Source organism: Pelobates fuscus, chromosome 10 (assembly GCF_036172605.1).
Source record: "Pelobates fuscus isolate aPelFus1 chromosome 10, aPelFus1.pri, whole genome shotgun sequence".
In the NCBI taxonomy this organism is placed as follows: Eukaryota; Metazoa; Chordata; class Amphibia; order Anura; family Pelobatidae; genus Pelobates; species Pelobates fuscus.
Window position 1 is genome coordinate 138774387 of NC_086326.1, and position 9068 is coordinate 138783454.

Consider the following 9068-nt stretch of genomic DNA (forward strand, 5'->3'; position numbering starts at 1 on the left):
ACTATTATAATTAGTACCTAACCATAATTATAAATATTTAGTCTTATAATCATAGAATTCCTAATTTAGTTCACACATGTTGCTGTATACAAAAAAGCAGGACCAACAAACTTGAACAGGTTCTTCAGATAAAACATTAATATTGAAATATACAATTGCACAATTAAACCCAGACAGAACAGATCACTAGGTTTTGAAAAGACTAGATGCCAGGAATGTTTCAAGATGATACGCCTATCTTTAAGAAAAAAACAAAACAATTAGATGCAAATTTGACTTAAGTTGTGACATATTCGATACTCCTCTATTCATAAATACAGGAGGTTAAGGCACGTTAAGCACTTAAAAAAATTCACCTTCAATAATCGTGTACGACAGTCCATCGAAATCTTGCAGAAGAAACATGTCTGGAGTAAAGGGACAGAAGAAATGCCCAGATCCATGCCCAGATCCATGCCCAGAACCATGCCCACCACCATGCCCACCACAGCAATGCCAGGATCGTAAGTAAAACTTTATCACCTGAGAATGTAACTTCCACATTTCCTAAACCAGGCATTCTCTCGTAAAGTATAACTTATATTCCCATATTCTACTATACATCTATTAAATTTTAGATTATCTCAACACTCTAAATTATCTCTAAATCTAGATCTCTAAATTAGAATGTTATACATTTTCCATAAGTGGCAGTTTCCAAAAAATAGATATTAAATTACTACAAAAATGATAAAATTGTGTGGCGTTAGTGAGAATACTTACTGGGTCATTCACAAAATGTTAGTCAATTAAATCCAATTGCAAAACGGAGACCAAAGGAAACAGGCTGTGACTATAACTGAGTTGGAGAATTTGATCAAATCAGGCATTTTAGACGTAGTTGTACAATACTGAGGGCAATTGGTGTCTACGTGGGACACACAAACCAGATAAAATCCACAGTAATATTTTCATAGTCCTCGGCAACGTAAATAGTTACGTTTTGTTATTTGTTTGTTCCATGGAAAAGTGAACATTGACCTTTTAAAGTAATGGTTTTGTTAAGACAAAAAAAATACAATTTTTTTAAAATCAGATTTAAATCCATTTTTTATACATACCGGTAATTATATAAAATATTACATAAAATATTTCTTATACTACAAATGACAACAGGAAATTATTAAAACTGCACAGTTTAAAAAATATTTTTATATCAAGTAAACATTTTAACATTTCCCTGCGATAACCTCTTTATCTGTGTCTTATTTTACAGCATGTGACCCATGTCCTCCTCCACAATGCAAAGGTAAGCTCGTGGCTTATTGAAACTACTTCTCCAGTTCCCTATCTTCTAATTACAATCAATTTCACTTCTAATTCAATTACAATATTATTAAACATGCATGGCCAAGAGACCAGTAGAAATGATCCATACTAAATTATAAAGGCATTTTATATAAATGAATACCATGTTTACTGTAAAGGTCATTTAGATCTAAATCCATCATAGGTGGTCTACTCAATATTCTGATAAATTATTAATCATAATTGGACTTTAATTTTATTTTGATTTTACATGTTCACTTAATTTTAGAAGTTTGTAAATTGTTGAGTAGCAGTTTTTCTTCTTAGGGAATTATATTTAATAATCGTTAAAAAAATGTGTTTGATGTTTATAAGGGATATCGCAGTGGTAGTTAAAACCAAGGATGAAACTGGAAGCTTATATTGTCCTCTGATAATAACATGTCAATTCCCATTTTAGATCCCTGTAAACCAGCTCCACAGCAGTGCCAGCAAGGTGTGAAGAAGTATTAATAGGAAGGAGCCATTGAATGATGGAAACTGTCCACTGCTTCAGCAAGATGTATACCCAGCTGTCCTAAATGAGATTAATTTAATTGCCTTTTTTTTTTTTTTACAATTTCCATGTTAACACATGCTTTGCGCTAGTAAAGGTGCACTTTACTTGTAATCACTATGCCAATAAATTGTGATTAAAATTCAATATCTTAAATAAGTTTTTCTGTATTTATTTCTCTATTGTGGTTTTATGAGCCAAAAAGAAAAACAATTGCTTACCACCATTGTCAAAACAACAGATTTTCTATTTTACTCTAAATGAAAATGATGATTATGTGGAAAATTTTATACAGTACTATTGGGACATTTTTTTTATAAAAACACTGGGGACAGAGAAGGGAAAGACTTTCAAAATAAAATTAGAATGAGATTGTATCCTTTTGTTTCCCCTTTCCCGAATGGTATGGCCCTGATTTTTAGAAACCAGCAATACAGAGTCTTTGTGGGCACTTAATATCTCCATAAGAAATACAATAGGTGTGAAATTAACATAAAATCATAGATTTTGACAGTATATTAGCATTAAATTAAACAGTTTTAATCTGAATACCGAATGTATCCGGGCGATTGAAAATCTGGTCAGACCAACAAATTTCCGATTGGAATTGCCTTTATTCACAATGAAATTTGTCATTTCAGTCGGTATTAAGCCATTTTCACTGGATTGTTTTCCATCTGGACAAAATCCATGAATATCCCTGTAAAATCACAATAAACATTTTAACTCAAGGTTTACTATTGAAATCATCTTTGCTGATAACATTAGAAAAGGTTCTTCACTGTGTATTCTCTATGTATTTTGTTTAAACGTTTTTTTTAAACAAATTTGGTTACAGTTCATGTCATCACAGTTATGTTATCAGTAATATTTTTTTTTGGCTGTCCTCCACAGCAACACCAGATTATCCTATATGTCCAGGTTTATGGAACATGAATAAGAAAATCAGTGACAAATGCATTTGTAATAAAGTATTTGCGGACTACAATTATAGATTATACTAGCTTTAGTGTAACTATAATCTTAATTTTATTAATGACAGGAGGCGAATATTTGCTTAAGTCTCTCTTTACTAGAACTCCACAGCAGCACATTAACATAGAGAGAAAAACACAAAAGACAAAAACATAAGGTATCCATAAAAGGCTCCTCCCAACCAACCATTTCCTCTTTCACGCTGCGACAAAAAAAGATACAGAAACAAACACAATAAACTAATTAGAGGAAAAACATAACATAACAATGAATGCCCTCTGGAAGAAAACTTCAAATAGTGGATGGGATCTTGATCTTCATCCTGCCAAACAGTCGATTCTATGAACTGTAGTCGAACCATTAAACTGAAACGAAATAAACTGAGTCGAAAAACACTGATTAGTGAACGAAATGTACTGAGAAAACATAAATCCCACGATCCAGTACTGATAGTAAAAGACATGAAATCCATCATCAACTACCGGCAATACAATATACCAGACACATCCCCCAACTTCCCCCGACATCAGCCCAGACTACCAACTCTAGCCCAGACGACCAGACAATTCAGCAGAAATTCAATCAAAGCAATCCATCCAAACAAGGGGGGGGGGAAACAAAAACTGGGTGGGAAATATTCGCCTCCTGTCATTAATAAAATTAAGATTATAGTTACACTAAAGCTTGTATAACCTACAATTTTATAGCATGACAGGAGGCTTCATATTTGCTGTTTTTTTTTTCAATACGTAATTTATTGATCAATTTCAGGGAGAGGATACAGAAAGAAAAAAGGGAGTAGGAGGGAAGGGGTAAGTATACACATACACGCGTTTACAAGTCGCACCTGGGAAGGTGCCAATGGATTGGGAAAGGCAGACATCATATTGGATCATCACTTTATCTTCGCGGGTTTGATGTAATGACATAGTAGAGTTACAACATAGTAAAGTAAAGTTACCACAGACAATTCAGCGCATATTACAATTCGTATGTACATAAAAACACCGTGTGTCAGTATCGTAGTACGTGCTTACAGGTCTGTATCGTCCTATGTTACCCATTAAGTATTGTGCTCTGGGTTTGTACCCATGTGTGCCATCTATTCCAGCTTTCCCTACGATTTGCTTACTGCAGCCTCCTCCAGTTCACTCCACCTTTGCCAATTGTATCTTGTACTGCTGGAGTGTTTTTCTGTAGTCATGGAGAGCAATTCGTATTTGAGAAATTGGCTGATCTTGTGTCTAACCATATTTAAAGGTGGACACTCCTGTTTTTTCCAGTGACAAGCAATTACATTCCTAACAGCTAAGATCGATAAAACTGCTAATTGCCTGTCCGTGTGGGGTACATTCCTCGGGAGCAATAGAAATATGCTTATCAAGGGTGTAATCGGTGTGAGTGTTATCCCTAGCTGGTCCCAAATTTGTTGCGCTCCCAACCACAGCGGCTTAATTTCCGGGCAACTCCACCATATGTGTGTCATCGTTCCCTTTGCTTTCTCGCATCTCCAGCACTTGGGGGAGGTGGTCGGGTATATCTTATGCAGTCTGGCCGGTGTATAATACCAGCGGAAAATACGCTTTTTGTGGGCTTCTATGTGGGAGTAACAGGTGGTGATGCCTTTTAAAGCTTGGAGTGAGGACAACCATTGTTCACCAGTGGGTGAATAAGTACATTCATTTTCCCAGTTTGAGCGATATTTAAATATTGGGAGTGTCTTTTGGTTTTGTATTGTGTTATAACAGACCGAGAGAGTTTTGGTCTTAGTCGGTGAGTTGTGACAGCGTTCATATAAGATTGTCAGGTCTTGGTGTGCGTCATGTGTGGTCATTGTAGGGGGTGTAACCATATTCGAAACTAGACTCTTTAGTTGGAGGTACGGAAAGATGAAGGATGGGGGTAACCGAAATGTAGTCTGTAGATCCGGGAAAGGTGCCATAACCCCTCTTTGGTAAATGTCTGTTATACGTGTAACCCCTAGATCTTTCCACTTGTGTAGGGAGAGCCACAGGGATAACGAGTTGAGGGCTGTGATAGGTGCCCAGGGGGAAAATGTCGAATCAGTTGCCTGGGATCGATGAAGGTGGTCCCATGTTTTTATTGCATATGTAGTGAGAGGTAGGAGTGTTCTGTGTGTCCCTCTAATGCGTTTAGGGGTCCACATAAGATCTACTGCCGAATGTTTGGGGTCATAATGATTTTCCATGTCCACCCACTGTAATGTATGTTGTGGTGCGTGCAGTTTGATCGCATTTTCAAGGAGGGCAGCCCTCTGATAAGCGGCAATGTTGGGGAGCCCTAAACCTCCCTTTTTCGTAGAAGATTGCAGAAGAGATAAGGGTAATCTCGGTTTCTTTTTAGCCCAGACATAGTTTGATATTATACTTTGGATTTGTTTACTTAGCGTGGGCGACAGAGGTATTGGGAGCATCCTAAATATATAGAGCAATTTCGGGAGAATAATCATTTTCACAGCATTGATTCTGCCTAGCCATGACAGTAGGACGCCCTTCCATTTGTGAAGGATTTGTTTGCACATTGTTGGTAGGGTAGATAGATTGTGCGTGCTAATGCCCCTATATGTAGCTGCAATTTTTATTCCTAAGTATGTCAGGTGTGTTTGTCTCCAGTCAAAGGAATGTTTCGTTTTAAGCTCTAGGACGTCTGTCTCGGGGAGGCGAATTGGCAATGCTTGGGTCTTGGTTTGGTTCAATTTATAGTAGGACACGGTACTGTATTCGTCTAATATGTTAATAAGATGTGATAGTGAGTGGTTTGGTTTGGTGAGGGAGAGAAGAATGTCATCCGCAAACATAGATAATTTATATTCTACCCTGTTGATGACCACCCCCTCTATGTCTTTATGGGTTCTAATCTTATATGCCAGGGGTTCTAGCGATAGAATAAATAATAAAGGGGAGAGTGGGCAGCCCTGGCGGGTGCCATTCGTGATCGGGAAAGGACTAGACAGAAACCCAGCATTTGTTACTCTTGCTGTCGGTTCGGAGTATAGCGCCATCATGCCTCTGATGTAAGTCTCAGGGAAACCAAATTGGAGTAGAACCTGTTCCATATATGCCCAGTTTAGTCTATCGAAGGCCTTCTCCGCGTCCAGCGCCAGGAGAAGACCTTCCATACGATGTGATTCCATATGGGCCAGTATGTTCAAGATTTTCCTCGAATTATCTGAACCCTGTCTGCTTTTAACAAATCCTGATTGGTCGTTATGTATGATGCGGTTTAATATGTGTGTGAGGCGGTCTGCCAAGATTTTAGCATAAATTTTTGTATCACAATTAAGCAGTGAAATTGGTCTGAAATTTTGGCAGAGTGTCGGTGATTTGCCCGGTTTAGGGAGTGTGGAGATGTGTGCTTGTAGCATGTCGGGTGGCATTGTGCCTGTAGTGAAGCAGCGGTTAAGGAGTTGTGTAAGATATGGGGTCAGCGTATTTAAGAAGGTCTGATAGTAAAGGTTAGTAAAACCGTCGGGGCCTGGTGATTTATGTGGAGGAAGTTTCATAACCGTAAGGCTCACGTCATCTGCCGTGATAGGTTTGGAGATTGCGTCGATGTCAGCTTGTGTCAACTTTGGTAAGTGGACGGTATCAAGAAAGTGTCGTATTTGATCCCCTGACGGCGGGGGTGAGGTAGCGTCATTTTTGAGATTATAAAGGGAACTGTAAAATTGTGCGAATGTTTCTACTATATCCTGCGGGTTCATAACTTTCGTTTTGTCTGGTTTAATAATGTATGCAACTCGGGAATTGGCCATGCGCGCCTTTAGCTGGGACGCCAGGAGTGCTCCCGTTTTGTTCCCTTTGGCAAAGAAGCCATGCTTAAACTTCTGTAGGATGTAATTTGTTTTATCTAATTCAAGTTCCTTAAGTTTGGCTTGGAGGGTCTTCAATTCAGTGTGGTATTCTGATGAGGGGTTGGTTTTGTTGTGGTGGGTAAGGGTCGCTATCTGCTGAATTAGGTTATCAAACGTGCGTTTCCGTTGTTGGTTGGCATAGCTAGCATGTTTGATGAATACTCCTCTAACAACAGCCTTATGTGCCTGCCAAAGAGTATCTATTGAGATGTCATCGGAAGCGTTGGTATGGAAGTACATCTCTAACTCTTGTTTAATTTGTGTTATAATCTGGGGATCCCTGAGTAGCGATTCATTAAGTCGCCAAGAGCCTCTTCCCTTGCTGGGGAACTGGGTTGCTAGTGATATGACAATAGGTGCATGGTCTGACCAATGTATGAGGCCTATTCGTGTGGATTGTACCTTAGACACCAGGGATGTGTGGAGTAGAAATCTATCAATTCTTGAGTAAGAATTGTGTACCTGCGAATGGAAGGTGAAATCTTTGTCGGAGGGGTGGAGAATCCTCCATATATCTACATAGCCAGATTTGTGTAGTTGTGTCCCTATAGCGCAAGCGGACGTATTACGCCTGGTAGTCGTTTTGCGGGACACTTGCGTTGTGGAAGAGGTATCCAGGTCATTATCTAGTATAAAATTTGTGTCCCCCCCTATGATCACGGTCCCAAATTTGTGAGTATCTGCAAATAGTAGGATTTTTTTCAGAAAGGGTATCTGATTGTCATGTGGGCCGTATATATTTATTAGGGTATATTGTTCGTTGTTGATGTAGCATTGTATAAGAATGAATCTACCTTCCTTGTCTCCTATTTTCTTTTGTAAGGAGAAGGCCACGTCTTTGCTGACTAAGATAGAGACCCCTCTCTTCTTTTTGGCATATCCAGTGTGAAAACCTATTGGGTAGTGCTTGGATGAAAATTTGGGCATTTTAGCGTTTAAAAAATGGGTTTCTTGAAAGAAAGCAATCATCGCCTTCGCGTTTTTGGCTTCCGTGAGGGCCATTCTCCTCTTGTGGGGGGAGTTCAACCCCTTGGCGTTAAGTGATAGGATATTCAGAGCCATATATGTGCGTGAAGGGTGCGTAATGTATCAAATCAGTTATTGGACATTGTTTGTGCCACATTAGTGAACGATCATGCCTGTCATACATTTTACCACTTTGAGACATGCACTGTCTAAGTATAAGGCAGGTTTTTATTTCAGCCTGCGGTATAAGATCATATTTCCCGGGTAGTATGTGTACGGGAGGGCGTAGGGATAGGGAGGGGGTGGGGTACCAAACACGGTGCCAACTAAGAACTATATACAGTAGAAAAGTCAGACGAGGAATATCTGACCTAGAAAAAGGATTTGGTGGCCCTATGGAGCCTAAGTGGGGGGGAGGGCAATTTAAGTATCAAGACTGCCCTTGTGGTTGTTTGGACCCTAACGTGGGTCTACGTGTAACCATCAGTACATAAATTGATGCGGCTAATTTATGATGTGTCCGTTATACAGCTGTGGTGCATGAAATTGCATTTCTCACGATTATATATTGCTAGGTATTCAAGTAACCTTATATCACAAGTATAGTTATACCATGGTCAATAGTATATGGACTAAACAACATTCATAGACATTATGCTTACGCATCTTCCGGTTGCTGTGTTTGGTATAGGTGAGTTAAACAGTCCCGAATATATTGTGAGTCTATGTCACTTGTGTTTCACCCCAGCGGACCATTCTTTATTGATTGTCAGAGGCGATGAAGGGAGGCCTCGGGTTAGATCTTTCGCGGTTTGTAGGGTAACTGGCACGTTCCAATCTTGGAGTAGTCGAGCCCCTTCTGAAGTCGTGGAGATGTGGTGTTCCGTTCCGTTGCGTTTTATTATAAGACGGGTGGGGTACCCCCATTTGTACAGGATGTCTGCATCTCTAAGCGCTTTTGTAATGGGGGTTAGGTCCCTGCGTTTTGCTAGGGTAGTAGCGGATAAGTCCACAAACAACTTGACATTCTGGAATTCGGGTGGTATATTATCTGGGATTCTTGTATCTTCACGGGACCAGTCAGCCGAACGCAAAATGTCCTGAAGGGAAGCGCCTGCCATGAAAGCTCCGGAAGCCACAGTGCCTCTAACCGAATGCGCTCCGAAGGTCGCATTCACCCCCGCCAGTGTCAATAGCCATCTTATCCATCGAGCCAAGGTAAGGAACGAGACCAGATTGTGGGGTCTGACATATGAAATCAACAACTGGCCAGAATGAGAAGAGCGAAAAGGAGCGGTAACCACTACATAACGAGCCAGTGCCTTCGCTACACAAAGTTTAGGCGAATCCCTGAAGTAAGGATACGACACAGCCGTCGAATCCGACTTGGTACGTCTAACCACCTTGAAG

The 9068-nt window shown here is 39.8% G+C and overlaps 1 long non-coding RNA gene across 1 annotated transcript; it reads left to right on the forward strand.

Annotated features, from left to right (window-relative positions):
* The first annotated feature begins 325 nt into the window (after window positions 1-325).
* LOC134575420 (uncharacterized) lies at window positions 326-1877 on the forward strand. Its single transcript, XR_010085649.1, has 3 exons — window positions 326-503; window positions 1256-1288; window positions 1748-1877. It is a non-coding gene; the product is annotated as an uncharacterized LOC134575420 (long non-coding RNA).
* The last annotated feature ends 7191 nt before the right edge of the window (window positions 1878-9068 follow it).